The sequence below is a fragment of the Notolepis coatsorum genome (assembly GCF_963971535.1).
Source record: "Notolepis coatsorum genome assembly, chromosome: 5".
Lineage (NCBI taxonomy): Eukaryota > Metazoa > Chordata > Actinopteri > Aulopiformes > Paralepididae > Notolepis > Notolepis coatsorum.
Genome location: NC_140169.1, coordinates 156,768,878 through 156,782,385, shown reverse-complemented (window position 1 = coordinate 156,782,385; position 13,508 = coordinate 156,768,878).

Genomic DNA, 13,508 nt, shown 5'->3' with positions numbered 1-13,508 from the left:
AGACCACACTGACCTGGTGGTAGGAGAGCGTGGCTGGCGAGTGGCTCGGTCCATCAGCTGGGTACGGGGGGTAAGGTGCCACTGCGTATTTGTAACCCCCACCTCTCCTCTGTGCTAATCCCCCAGCGGTGCTCCCTGGCCACAGTGTCATTGGTCCCCCTGCAGGATATCCATGGGACCAACCAGCTGATTCTGAGAGACACCGGCCCTGGGGTGGTAGAAGTCAGGAGAGGGACTGATCGGAGACCAAGAGGCTAAGCTCGCGGCCCTGCTGCGCCGATGGACCCATGTATTCGCTGCACACGAGGAGGACTTCGGACGTACTAAGGTGATTCAACATAATATCCCCACTGGAACCGCACGACCGATTCGGGAGAGGTACCGTCCGATTCCACCCAAGCTATACGCAGAGCTGAGAACGCTGCTGCAGGGGATGGTCAACAGCAAGGTGGTATGCGAGAGCTCCAGTCCATGGGCGGCCCCAGTGGTGTTGGTCCGCAAGAAGGATGGATCCTGACGCTTCTGCGTAGACTACCGGAAGCTGAACGCCGTGACCCACAAGGATGCATACCCGCTGCCCCGGATAGAGGAGTCATTGACCAATCTGACCCAGGCGACCTGCTACAGTACCCTGGATCTGGCCAGTGGGTATTGGCAAGTGGAAGTGGCGCCGGAGGACCAGGAGAAGACAGCCTTCGCCACACCACTGGGGTTGTACCAGTTCGAGCGGATGCCCTTTGGTCTGTGCAATGCCCCCGCCACCTTCCAACGATTGATGCAGCGTTGCCTGGGTGGTCAGGTGAATGACCATCTCCTAATATACCTAGACGACGTGATCGTCTATTCCCCAGACTTTCAGAGCCACCTGGATCATCTAGAGATGGTGTTCCATCGCCTGCAGGCGCATGGTCTCAAACTCCAGCCAGGGAAGTGCAGGTTGTTCCACCGGGAGGTGAGGTACCTGGGACATATCGTCAGCGGCCAGGTGGCGACTGACCCAGAGAAGACTCAGGCCGTCCGCAGCTGGCCTGTGCCCACCACGGCCAAACAGGTGAAGTCATTCTTGGGATTCGTGGGGTACTACAGGCGGTTCGTCCCTGGCTTTGCCCGGATCGCCGCCCCTCTTAACCGACTGCTCCAAGGCACTGCTGGACGACCGTCTGCGCCAGTGACCTGGGCGCTGCCCTGTCAGCAGGCATTTGAAGAGCTGAAGAGGAACCTGTTAGAGGCCCCCATCTTGGCCTTCGCTGATTACGGCCAGCCGTTCAGGCTCTACACAGATGCCAGCTTGGAGGGACTGGGAGCAGTCCTGTCCCAGGTCCAGGGGGGCCAAGAGTGGGTCATCGCCTACGCCAGCCGTGGCCTGTCCCAGACAGAGCGCAACGACCAGAATTACAGCTCCTTCAAATTGGAACTGCTGGCTTTGAAGTGGGCAGTGACCGAAAAATTCAAAGATTACCTTTGGGGGGCCCAGTTCACTATCTTCACGGACAACAATCCGCTGGTGCACCTGGAAACGGCCCGGCTGGGGGCACACGAGCAGCGCTGGGCGGCCCAGCTCGCGAACTACTCCTACATAATCAAGTACCGGCCAGGGGCTGTCAATCAGAATGCAGATCTATTGTCTCGGTTGCCGGAGACGGGGAACACGACGGTCCAGGCAGTGGAAGGACGGGACCCACTGGAGAGGGAGGCGGACCTGCGACAAGTCCATCAATGGCTGACCCAGGGGGCACCGCCACCTCCAGACCGCCGCCATCCCTTGTGTCCGGGCCTACGAGGTCTGCTGGCCGAATGGGAGTGCCTGAACCTCCACAGAGGGCTCATTGTGAGGAGAGGGGTGGAGTCTGATACCCACCTGACCACTGACCAACTGATTGTACCCCTCAGTCGGGCCAAGGATCTCTGGAAAGACTATCATCAGGCCGCTGGCCATTCTAGTGCCGAGAAGGTGCTCTCCTTGCTGCGGCGGCGGTTCTTCTGGACAGGCATGGGCAAGACAGTGCAGCTCTGGACCAAGGAGTGCCCCACGTGTGCAGTAAGCAAGGCCGGACCAGAACAACGGGCGCCTCTGAGCTCCATCCGGAGTAGTTACCCGTTTGAGGTGGTGGGTTTGGACTACTTATCCTTGGGGCGGCCGGCCGATGTCTATCCCTACATTCTGGTGATGACTGATCTGTTCTCTCGCTAGGCCTTTGCCGTTCCCACCAAAGATCAGATGGCGTCCAGTACGGTCAAGGCGCTATGGACAACACTGATCCAACCCTTTGGGTGTCCAGAACGGTTTTTGACGGATCAGGGGGCTGCATTTGAGTCCCGGCTGATGCAGCAGTTGTGTGACATGTATGGGTGCGTGAAGAGCCGCACGACTCCATACCACCCTCAGGGCAATGGGGCCTGTGAGCTCTTTAACCAGACGCTGCTCTCTCTGCTGGGCTCCCTCGACCCAGACATCCAACCAAACTGGCACCATCAGCTTCCATACCTAGTCCAAGCCTACAATAATGCCATACATGCAAGTACCGGTATGACTCCTCATTTTGTAGTGTTTGGTCGCCATGCCAGGTTACCAGTGGACTTGATACACGATGTCTCACCCCCGCAACGGAGAGCCACCCTGGAGGGATGGGTTCATGGCCATCACCAGACGCTGACAGAGGCCTACGAGCGTGTACAGGCGAATGTGACCAAGAGGCAGCGGTGGGACCAAGCTTGTTATGACCGAGGGGCGCGAGCAGTACCCTTGCTGCCAGGAGAGCGGGTCTTGATAAGGAACTTTCGTCGGCGGGCCCAGGGGAAGTTGGCACCCCGGAGGGTACCCAGACCCCATGTGATTATCGGACAGCCCCGACCCAACCAACCCGTGTATCTGGTTCGGCCGGAGGGCCAGGAAGGGCCTGGTCGCACCCTGCATAGAAACAATCTCCGCCCCTGTCCAGCGGGAGTGCCTTCACACCCTGATGAAGTGCTGGAGGGACCGGCAGAAGGTAGGGCCCCCCTAGAAACCCAGGGTCTCCGCTTCCCCTTCCTGCCGCCCCCGACGACCGCCCAGGGCGGTTACATCCTCCTGGTCCCAGAGCTTCACTTTGGCCCTGCTGTACCGAGACCTGTGGAGGAACCCAGGTTACCTGTACAGCTGGAGGCAGCAGAGGCTGCAGTGGTCCCCCTGGAGGTGATACCGCCTCGACGATCCCGGCGCCTGGAGTCGAGTGGAATGGAAGGAGGTACTGGAGAGGTTGAGGTACCTGTCGATCCTGAGGAAGGAGGTCCTGGAGATGTTGAGGTACCTGTCGATCCTGAGGAAGGAGGGAGCAGCCAAGGGAATGGAAGGGCCAAAGCCGGGCCTGCAGTGGTCCCCCTGGAGGCGAGACCGCCTCGACGATCCCGGTGCAGCAACCTGGGCAAACCCCCCATCCGCTTGGTCCAGCTGTGATGGCCGGGACGGCCATCGAAATAGGGGGGGGGGGAATGTTGCGGGTGGGGGTATATGGGTGTCTGTATGGGGGTGTGGATGTACCTGCGGGAGCCCAAGAGGAGGACGTGTCCCGGGATGGTCTGGAAGAGGACCTAAAGGCTTACCTGGCTGATATAACAGGCAAGTGAATATCGGCCTATGATGGTATTCAAATCACCGTCACTGTACTGCACCATGCTGTCCCTGTTTTTGTCTAGACGGAGTCCAGGAAGTCCCGGTGGGAGAGGAGAGAGCCGTCTTGGGAGGATGGTGATTTTGTGGAGAAGACAGCTACAGCAGGCGAGTGCAGGACCACCAGGGGGGGGTAGCTTACGTAACGTCATGCAGTCTACACATGTGTGCCCTCTTTCTTACGCAGCTGGGGAGCGTCGTTGGAGGGAGCGAGAAGTGGATTGGCTGGCTGGCGTGACGGGGCGGTGCCCGGAAGTACTGGCGCTGTTGAAAGTAGGATCAATGGGGGACAGTAGCAGAACGAAACGGGAGTCGAGAGGACGGCACCTGAGGACACGGAGCTGTAGAAGTACGAGGACATGCAACTCTTTTGTTTTGTGCTTTTTCTCCAGTGGAACAAGTTCCTATTGCCGACTGCGGTGTTACCCCCGCAGTGGAACGGGTGGAGCCTCAGACAGGAGAGACATTGTCGCCGCACTGCACGCCGTGAGTAAATGGATACAAGATATCAGAATACGCGCCTGACAAGCGAACTGTTTCCCGAGTGGTAAATGAAGCCATAGAAGAACAGTGACTGCATTGGAATTAGGAATATTGTTAGTAGCGTGAAGCTGAAGATTATCGGAACGGCATGCAGTAAGCCAGTAACACTGTAGAAGATTTGAACCCAGTATTTTGGACACTCCATCCTCTGTGAACTACCTTTCTCTCTCTTTGTTGTATCATATGGAGGATATCTAATTTGTGCATTGTGACGAACCCGGGAACGGGGGGACCTTGCTATTACTGACTTTGCCCTCCATTACAGGCGGGAGGCCATTATTGTACGCCTGTTGCTTGGAGTATACTAAACCACCCCAGTACAGACAGAACCGTTTTAGCCAGAAGGCGTGAGGGGCTACGGGAGCGGAAGGGGGTGGCGTCCTTCCGGCCCTCACCTTCGGGCCCTGGTCATAACTAAACCTTTGTTTGTAGTGTTTGTAAACTCAGCGCTTCCACTGCCCAAACCTAGGTTAGGATATGAGAGGAGTATTCTAGGCCTAGGCCCTACCCCTAGCGGTGAGCAGCCCCCACTATTTTATCCCAGCCCCCTTAGTTGCTGTGTGACACTTAGTGTGTATTTACCTACCTATATTCCCTATAATCATTTGCCGTGGCTCCCCGAGAGATGGTGTGATATCGATACCTATTTTTGCAGTGAACCGTGTTTTGAGGTGTGGTGTGATTCTAGACTAATGTTTGATAGTCATAGACCCGTGTGCAGGGCAAACCCTTTTTCTTCACGTGTGTAGTGCCTCAGGGGCGGGGATAGGTAGCGTGGCTGGGAGCAACAGTCTGGGGGTGGGTTTACAGGGCATTGAGCGCTTCCTCCTTTTAACTACCCTAGGCCTAGGAGGCGTGGGTCTTTTAAATAGGCTACTAATTATTTATATAAAAGTGTAACCCTTGTATTAGATATCTATTTTTCCTACAATAAAAGCTTTCTTACTGATTCTCGGCGCATTCTCCCGTGTCTGTTTGTGGTCTTGGGGAAATTCATGGTGGTAGGTCGGCTGACCCCTTTGGGAAGAGTATCCGTGCATGTGCACACCTTAGCCTTAGACCTGGATACTTCCCATGGGGGTCTGGTGACAGTTATTTATGGCAATAACAACTATACCGTAATAACAACTATGGACGTAGACCAGGGTTTAACCCCTGGTCGTCAAGAGAGAGGGGAGATGAGAAAGATGAGCTGGTGCTGATGCGTCTATACTTTCCGTAGCCGCATTTCTGCAGACCCCTCTCTGATTGGTTGAGCCCATTTCTGCAGACCCCTCTCTGATTGGTTGAGCGGTTCCTTGTGGATGAAATTTTAGAAGGAGATGAGTGTGTGGCCCCACCCCTGCTTATGTAGGCAGCAGATGGGGTTGTGGTCAGACGAGAGGGATGTTGGTATGTAAAGGTACATTTTGAAATTTATTCAGTGCATATCCACTGAAGCGAGATATTATGCAACTGATGCTGAGCGAAAGCCATAATGAAATAGAACGTTAGGTTATGGCTATAACCAAGTTCTGTGAGTATTGGTGACGCTCGGCGTCACTACTGCACTGTACATCGCTCGTCCACAATGTACCTTTACATCCCAAATCCGTCTGACCACACCCCTATCAGCTTACCTTCATAAGCAGGTGTGTGGCCACCTACTCGCCTCCTTCCCAAGCTTTCACCACAAGGTGAGATCAAGGGCAGCAGCGGCGTCTGACGCCGAGCGTCACCAATACTCACAGAACTTGGTTATAGCCATAACCTAACGTTCTGTATCGTATGGCTCCGCTCGGCGTCACTACTGCACAAGGGAGGCCGAGCGAGAGCCATCGCCCGACAAATGTACCCCGCTGAGGCCCCCCGCAACCATCAGATCGGGGACGACCGAGCCCCCCCAACCCCCCCTAATGGAGGGCACCCCCCCTATTGGAGGTTCCCGGGAGGGCGACGGACCCGACCGTGCGAAGAGGCACTCAAGCAGCTCAACGCACAGGGTGAGCAGACCGTGGCTTGACCCCACGACTACACACACGCACAACCCGCATGCCAGCCGGGAATGAACGGAAGGAACAACCTCGTTACTGCCCCCAGAATCACGGGGTCAAGAGCAAACCCAACCCCATGGCAAGGCCGTAGCAGCGGAGCGCGAAGGAACACCCAGACCCACCGAAGGGACTGGATCCCCTGGAAAACGGGGGCCCGGAGAGGTCAATGACGCCAGGCATCATGACCCCACCAGGCGGTCACTTAGTGACACCGCCCCCCACATCGCCAGCGTATTCGGATCAGGCCCCTCCAAGAGCGGGCCCTTTCCCCCCAATAGCACACCGCCTGGCATACTGACCCTGCAGAACAGGCAGTCAGCACGGCCGTAAACACTCAAAGGTTAACCAACGGAAGCAGGCAGCGTACCGGGGAAACCAGGCAACAGGCTGTAACCCGAGCCTGGAGCACTGCGGACGAGACAGGCGCCAAAGGAGTCAGCTGAAAACAGCCGCCCCGGCGGAAGGGGCGTATGCTGGCGTTGTTGATCACCATGACAAAGCCTCCTTTAAAAAACCCCACCCAGAGGGGTTGAGGCAGAGAAGGCTGACATGATTGGCAGACGTCATGAACGTGCAGGGGCACACTCAACCGGACAACCCGGGAGTTGACACTGCTCCAACACACCAGGGAACCAACCACCATGTCATTACCCTATGCGGTGGTTGTTCCTATAACCCCTCAGGAAAAACTCCAAAACACACCTGCGGGTATCATACCGCAGTACAAGTGTTGCAGTTTTTCAAAAAAGGGGTTATTCCAGGCCTACAGGTCGACGAACATTACTTCGGACCGGGCCCGGCGGCACGGGAAGCACAAAGTTACCAGAGGAGGTCCAAGACCACCCCAACGGCCCCCTCCACGCTACGCGTGAGAGGAGCGAAAAGAATGGAGAACCAGCCCCAAGCACACCGCCCTTGGTATTCCCAGGCGGTCTCCCAACCAAGTACTAACCAGGACCAAACCAGCGTAGCGGCCGAGATCGAACGAGATCGGGCGTGTACAGGTTGGCATGGCCATAAGCCATTACGACAGTGCAGAGTACAATACGTACCCAACAAGGGTCTCCATAGCGCCTAACCCTGCGACACCCGGACCGACCTGGCATTTTTCCCCCCGAAAAAAGCACAAGTCCCTCAGGGTACCAGAACAGCAGATCTGCATCCCCGGCGGACAACGGGTTTAACTGACCTGGACCAGCGTGACCAGAACCAGTCCCGTGCCCTAACCACGCCGATATGCCTACTCCAGGAAAAGGGGCAGATATGCGTGTTGATCTTAAAACATGAAAAGAAGGCGCCACCCAGACGGTCGGTGCGAACCGCGCCTGGTAGCCCACCCCAAGGGCGTGAGACCCCTCTACATATGTTCAGATCCATTCCGTCATCATCCCCCAGATATGAACGAGAATCCGTCGATAACCAATACAGGTCGTCGGAAGAGGAAAAAACCTCCATCCCAGTTGCTTTATAAAAACGCTGTTTTAACCATAAGCAACCAAGGCGTGCTAGTCACCCGCCTGATCTTCAACAGAACACCCCGAGCTAGCACTTAACGTCCGTCGGGACACAACCACATCAATGAACAGGCTATTTAGACCTTTCAGTGAATCCCCAAGGCGCCCAGGGGAACGACAAGAGGGGTGTGGTGCTTCCTAAACTCCAACTCTTTTTAATAAAAAAGAAGGAAGCACCAACAGTATGAATCCCAGTCTACACAGCCAAGGGTAAAAACTGTTTATATTTTTACATCCAGTCACCCCTTCCACAGAGGATTTAGACCGAAATTCCCCAGAAAGCCCTCCCACGTGAGTCGTAGAATGAAAAAAGCCATGGCAACTGCGAGTCACGTGACCAACTGACTCAAGTTACACATAAAATCGAGCGTAGCGGACTCGTAAGTCCTACGCTCTAACTCGACACTTTGACACAACAGACCTTACGTAAAGATCTAACTCACGGAAGCCATCGTCATAGCAACGTATCGTACGCTATGACGGGGGGAAACCCCACACACAACTCCTGTTTGTAATAGGAGCATAGTCAGGACAACCCTTCCCCCCCCCCCCCCCCCCAGCCAAGGCGTTTAACGGCTTGGCCCTGACTGGCCCAACAGGAGATGAGAAAACCCATTTGACCAATCAAGTGGGAAGGATGGGTTTATTCGGCACCCCCTCACAAAACCCTTCCCCCTGCACACAATAACAACTGTAGCATATGAAAACCTTTGGTAGAATGCCAATGAATAGCGCAAGCTAATACAATGCATGCTACCCACAGAATGTGAACATGGTTTACAACAAAACCAAGTCGTGTGCGTGTGTGAATCCTACACCCGCATTCCATGTTGTACATAGAAAAACACTGATAGAGAGTATAACGGCTAGGCCGTGGAACGTGTGTATACGAGCATTACTGCAACTAACACAACAGTGTTGTAGTTCAACATTACTTCGTGTGTAAGCAACAGACCATACAACCAGCTTCTACCTGCATGTGGAGCGTCAGGCCGAGATAGAAACCCTTCTATAACCGAGTGAATGCTGCAGACCTTGCTTTAATCTCATAACACGAACGTAACTCATCCATCAATGTATACCAATGTAGATTCACACTTTTCAACCTCATCATATTTTGGTGAAGAAACACACAGTTTGTTTAACCAAAAAATACAGTCCCCGGGACAGACTTTTTATTTAATCAACAAATAATATGAGAGGGCCGGGGAGGGGTAAACAGTGGGGACCGCATGGGGAAAAAAGTCACTGTCTAGCGGCGTCTGCTGCCTTGAGCCGCTCGGGCTTTGCCACCCCGAGAAGCCCCGGAGGGACGGTAGGCAATCGGTTGCTGGTCTCGTCGATCCCTACCGTCACCTCCGGTCGTAGATGGGCCGGCTACAGCAGCAGCACCGTCTCTCCTCTTGGCCTTCGTCGACGGGCCAGCAGTGGCGATGGAGGCATTGGCAGCCACGGCGGAGGAACCTCGACGACGCGGAAGCCTTCTGACTCCACCGGCGATGACGGGAGGTGGAAAATGGGGTTGGAGCACGGATCTCTCCTCTGCCATCTCTCTGCATGTTGAGGTCATCAGCTGCAGGGCCTTCCCGAACAGTCCAGCATCGGAGAGGGTGGCCGTCAGAAGAGGAGACCTCTTCTTCTCCGGCACACGGGCCTGCTCCAGCCAAAGGTGGTGCTGGATCAGAGTAGCCAGGGCTCGCACTTTCCCAGAGGCTATGGCCTACACCTGGGTCAGATGCAGGACAGCTCCTGCCGCCTGGGTGAGCTGATCATGTTGTACCTCCGACCGCTCCGTGACGCCCGTCATTATCCCGGATACAAATCTAGCCAGCTGTGCGATGTTAGACACAGCAGCCAGCGATTGTGTACCCGCGATGAATGACTGGTCACTCCAATACGCCAACCGCCTAGCCGATCTTCCTTGGAGAACCGGCTTGCATAACGGCTCCCACACCACATCCGGACAGAGGAGAGCGGCCATCGGCCTATCAAGCCGTGGCACACCCTCTCTCATAACTTCAACCAAACCCACCACCCGCGTAACTGGTACGTAGGCGGGAGTGAGGCCCATGATGTGGGACACCAACTGGCCCCGACGAACATGTGGCCCCCATTGAGGGGAAAAATGGGTAAACAACATCCACCCCTCTCACCGGGCGACGCTGCCAGAGATTACCTATTAAATCATCGGGGACAGGAGCAGGCAGTGGCTGCGGCAGCGGGGAAAGCAGTTCCCCCTGCAGACTTTCCTCCACCGAACCCGCATCCCTCACATGCAGCAGGCTGCGACTGTTTAAGGAGCCACAGTCTGATGTGGCTGATAGTAGGGCATCCTGCTGAAGAGGCCGAGGGGTTTCCCCGACATCCTCGAACAAGGCGCCCCAAGGAGTGTTACCTGGACGGGTGGGATATTCATCTCTACTGGGCCTTCAAACAATAACCCGTCCGCCTCTACCATGCAATCCTCTGTTTCCATTGGACAGCTAGAGACCGACGCATCCTCGCTGGTCTCCAGCAATTCCCCAAACCCAGGCCGTTCACGTCTGCAGGACACCATCTTGCGACGGGACCGAGCAGACGCAAAAAGCTTGCATCTCAAATCCTCCGGAACCAACAGAACCGGCCGTTCAACAACGGACGATTCCCCGGAACCAGAGCCAGGACCAGGCCATCCCAGAGTCGACGGCACCGGTGCACTACCCATCGGATGCCTACCGGGCGTGGCTGCCGACCACGAACGCGGCAACAGCCCCGCACCAGAACGCACGACGGAGGCGGGAATGGAGAACCGCTGGTGAAGAGTGGTTCTACGACTCTCCGAAGTAGACATTATGACTTAGATTTTTCTCTTGAATATTTATGAGAGAAGAAAAAAATAAGCACAATGTAAACTCGTCTCAACTTTCTTCAACTAGCAACCTCGTCAAGTGGGGATCTACCGAAGGCACTTCCTTGTGGTGAAAGCGAAGAAGGAGGCGAGTAGGTGGCCACACACCTGCTTATGAAGGTAAGCTGATAGGGGTGTGGTCAGACGGATGTTGGGATGTAAAGGTACATTGTGCAATTTTTTATTCAGTGCGCGTGCACGAGCGAGGTACAGTGCAGTAGTGACGACGAGCGGAGCCATACGATACAGAACTTTGAATCTGAGAGTGCTGGTCCAGCTTCCTGCTTTCTTCTAACTATCTAGTTAGGCATTAACTGTGTTAATCTAAATGTTACATTGTAACTGTCTAGTTAAGGCATTAACTGGGTTAATCTAAATGTTAGGTATTGTCACACCAGGATCAGTTGGTATGATGAAACACATGTTTGATTGAAATGTTGTGTCTTACTAATAATAACTAATTCCTTGGTCAATAGAAGTCTCTGTGATACTTTCTGAATATGATTTGGGAACATCAAATGGGCAGGGTTATAATAGAAGAAAGACAGTGTAAACAATATAATTAACTCTGAATATAATAATGAGGAAAAAGAAACAGGATACACAACAAGGTGCATGAGATGAACGCGAAATAACATAACATTATGTTATATAACGTTACAATGTGCATAATGTTATGAATAAAACGCGAAATAACATATAACGTTATGTTATATAACGTTACAATGTACAGTTTCTGACAGCTGGCTGTGTTGTCACGCGAAATAACGTTATACGCGAATCTGGTAGTACATTTATTTTTATCTTCTTGATATGATAACATTACGCTCGCCTTTTGCCGCGTGACGAGCTAAACCAATCAGAGGGGCTTCGCTCAACCAATCAGAGAGGGGCTTCGCTCAACCAATCAGAGAGGGGTCTGCAGAAATGAGCTCAACCAATCAGAGAGGGGTCTGCAGAAATGCGGCTACGGAAAGTATAGACGCGGTGCTGATGGGGAGATGAGGAAGATGAGCTGGAGGACTGATCATACAGTATATACCCCACACACACAAATGCACACACACACTGTGTTTAAGTTATTAAATCATAATAATTGTCCAAATCTCTTGTCGGTTTTATTTATTTTTTAATAGGCCTTTATTTGCACAAGTACATTTCGGACTTGAGACACCCCAGGTGAATAGGCAAAAGAAATATTTGAATAGATATCACTATGAAACTTTCCCAGTTTGTTATGTACATAACAACTTAGAAAAAATGTATTGCAAGTTTTCTGAGATCTTATGTTTATATATGCAAAATAGGCATTACCTCATTAAATATGCACTAATTTGCATATGACGTTTTGGTATAAATACCAACATTGGATGATGCCAGATTTTTTTTAATGGTTTCATTATGTTGACACATAACACAGTGAACTTTTTACAGAAGGGATTGTGGATATGTCTTTTTATCATCCCATGAATCAGGAAATGCTGACTAGTCATGAAAAATCTATTTTCGCCATGTTTTTTGGTCTAAATGTACTATAAATCAGGCTATGAATGATATATCAACAAACCCCTCTGTAAAAAGATGCAGGGTATATATAGGTAGAGATGTGGAAAGTATGGTGTGTGTAGGTGCTATGGAATGGTACATGTCTACCCTTGCGTGTAAGAAAAACGCATAACTCATTTTTGGGAAAACGCCTTCAAAGTTCTGTATTGTAAAATGCCATAAAAAAAAAATTTAAACAGCTATTTACAAACACAATACCTAATCAAACCATTAGTAATTGACAACCTAAACACATGCCTGATAACTGAATAATAATAATAATAATAATAATGATGTTATTGAACTGAACAGAACTACAGAACTAAAGCCAAAATGGCTTTTATGATGTGTTGGATGCGTGCTTAGCTGGAGCTGAGGATGCAGAAAAGATTCTTATTGGGGATTGGAACGCGGATATGCAACAAAATCCTTCAATAGGTTTTGTGATCTGCACGGCCTCAGCCAGCTAATCACTCAACCCACACGTGTATGTGAGTCAACTCAGACTACCATTGACCTCATCCTGACCTCTGACAAGTCCAAGATCTCCAATAAAGGGGTTATAGCATGCGGGTTAAGTGATCATTATATGATATTCTGTACCCGCAAAAAGCTAAAACAAAAGGCTGGCTGTCACAAAACAGTCACATCTAGAGACCTCAAAACCTACTCTAGCGAGGCCTTTAACCTTGAACTGGAGAGTCTGGACTGGTCAGATGAGCTCAATGGTACACTGGTTGAAGAAACATGGCTTGGTTTCAAAACCAAATTTTCAACAATACTAAACAACATGGACAACTAAGAACCACCAGGGTAAAAAATCGCGCTGAGCCGTGGATGCACACTGAAATACTGACTGCTATGAAAACCAGAGACAAAAAATGCTCTGAGTTTCGTAAAAGTCAGTCAAAGCTTACCAAAAGCACGAGCAGTGAACTCCAAGCCCACGTGACTGAACTCAAACTGGAAAGAAACAGACTAAGAAATGACGTAAACTCCATGATCAAAACAGCAAAAAAAGATTCATCAATGACAAAACTGAGGAAAACAAAAACAAACCATGTGAACTTTGGAAATTACTCAATAACCAACTAGGCTGCAGTAAAAAACTTAAAACCAGATTCTCAAACATAAACATAAAGACGGACAACATGCTCATCACAGACAAGCTGGATGTAGCCAATTACTTAAACAGTTTCTTCACAAACATAGCCACAACACTGGTAAACAAACTATCCTCCCACTCAGGGCATTATGGGGTAGAACACATAGTAGCATACTACAAGAACCTATGGGTCCACAAAGACGACTTCAAACTGGAAATGGTAACAACAGATGAG